A 2,201-nucleotide genomic window follows, 5' to 3' on the forward strand; every position below is an offset into this window, starting at 1 on the left:
GCGTGCGTTCCCCAGGTGTTCCCCGGTCTGGCGGCGGCGTTCCCCAGGCTGGCGGCCTCGCCCTCTGCTGCATCGCCCTCGTGCTGCATCGCCCTCGCTACAATAAACTTTGGATGACACTGAGAAGAATGAGAATTCCAGAACATGTAATCATGCTCATGAGAAATCTAAATATACAGACCAAGAAGCAGTTATTTGAACAGAACAAGGCGATATTGGTTGTTACGTTGTTATATGCCATTGGATCAGAATTGACTCATAACTGACTCTGGAGAGGGTTTTCAGAGGTTCACATGGAATAAGATTGCACATCTTTCTTCCTAGATCAGCTGATGATTTGAACTATCTTCTTTTCAGTTGGTAGTGCAACAGTAGCACCATGCCACTGGAAATATCTAAAGGAATATTGCATGGTTTAAGATTCCAAAAGATGTGTATCAGGGTTGTTCTCTTTATCTATACCTATTAGATATGCTAAGAAAATAATTCAAGAAACGGACTATATGAAGAGGAACATGGCATCAGAATTGCAAGAAGACTTATCAATGATTACATTTGATTTTTTACAATGATTACAATGATTTCCTGTTGCCAGGAAAGATCAGAGAACTTAGAGAGGTGGTGGGACAAAGCAGGAGAGGAATATTATGGAGGAGGTGGATCGACCTAGTGACTGGGGTAATAGGGGCAGGTGTTGGTGACAATGAGATGGGTTCAAGATAGGACAGGGCTCAGGGCTGTTGTGCATAGGTCACTATGAGTCTCCAGCAACTAGATGGCACATAACAAAATACCAACAGCAACAACACATTTTTAAAATTTCTTGACTACTAATACCAAGCACATTAATTTGTGAATCCAAGTAGGATGGAATCATTGATAATTTCAATCTTTTGCCTACTGGCCCACTGGTAAGAATTATTTTCTTCATGTTGAGATGCAATCCATATTAAAAGCTGTAGTCTGCATTGAAACAGATGAGGAAGAGAACAGTTTAAAAGCAATATATGATTGGGTATTATGGTTATGACAAGAGTCCATAATGAAGGTCGCATAGCCGAGTGTACTCGGGGTAGGGGAGATTGTATACCAATGAAAGAATTTTTCTTTTACTCTTCAAAGAAAAGAGCGAACTGGGATTGGATGGGTGGGCAGGGAGAAAAATACAACAATGAATGAATGGAAATACAAAATCTCTGTAAACATTCATTAAAATTAATAAAATAAATTTTTTTAAAAAGCGGTAGTCTTTGATTTTCTGTGGTAAGTATTTAAATCCTCCTCACTTTCAACAAGAAAAGTTGTGTCATGTGTATAATACAGGTTGTGGATGAGTCTTCCTCCAATCCTGATACAACATTTTTTCCTCATAAAATACAGTTTCTTGAAAGATTTGCTCTTCATACAGATTGAATAGATATGGAGAAAGGAGATAACCCTGAGACACCCCTTTCTTGGCTTTAAACCATTCACTGTTCTTTTGCTCTGTTCAGACAACCACATTTTGCCTAGGTATAGGTTTTGCATGAACATAATTAAGTATTCTAGGGTTCTCAGTCTTCTCAATGTTAGCCGTATTTTTTATGACCCACACTATCAAAAGCCTTTACATAGTCAGTAAAACACAGATATACGTCATTCTGGTATTTACTGCTTTCAGACAAGATCCATCTGACATCAGCAATGATATCCCTGACACTAGGGACTACTCTAAATCTAGCTTGAATTTATAGCAGTTCGCTGTTGATGTATTGTTCTAACCACTTCTGAATAACCTTCAGCAAGATTTTCATTGCATGTGATGTTGTTCGATAATTTCCACATTCTGTCAGATCTTTTTTTTTTTTTTTGAGAATGAGAACAAAGATCTTTTCTATACAGTTGGTCAGGTTGCAATCTTCCATATTTCTTGGGATAGCCTGATGAGCATGTCCAAGGCTACTTTTGTTTGTTGGAACATGTCAGTATCCCATCAGTTCCTGAAGCCTTTTTGTGCACATGCCTTCACTGCAGCTTGAACTCCTTCTTTTACTACTTCTGGTTCTTGATCTTATGCTACTGCCTGAAATGTATATCATCCAATTTTATTTAATTTTCTTGTACATTGACTATGCATATTCCTTCCAAATTCTTTTGATGTTTCCTATTTCATTCAAGGTTTTTTGTTGTTGTTTGGTTGTTTTTACCTATTAGTTTACTTA

This window comes from Elephantulus edwardii, unplaced genomic scaffold (assembly GCF_000299155.1).
Source record: "Elephantulus edwardii isolate Elephantulus edwardi_28Jun2011 unplaced genomic scaffold, EleEdw1.0 scaffold00012, whole genome shotgun sequence".
Lineage (NCBI taxonomy): Eukaryota > Metazoa > Chordata > Mammalia > Macroscelidea > Macroscelididae > Elephantulus > Elephantulus edwardii.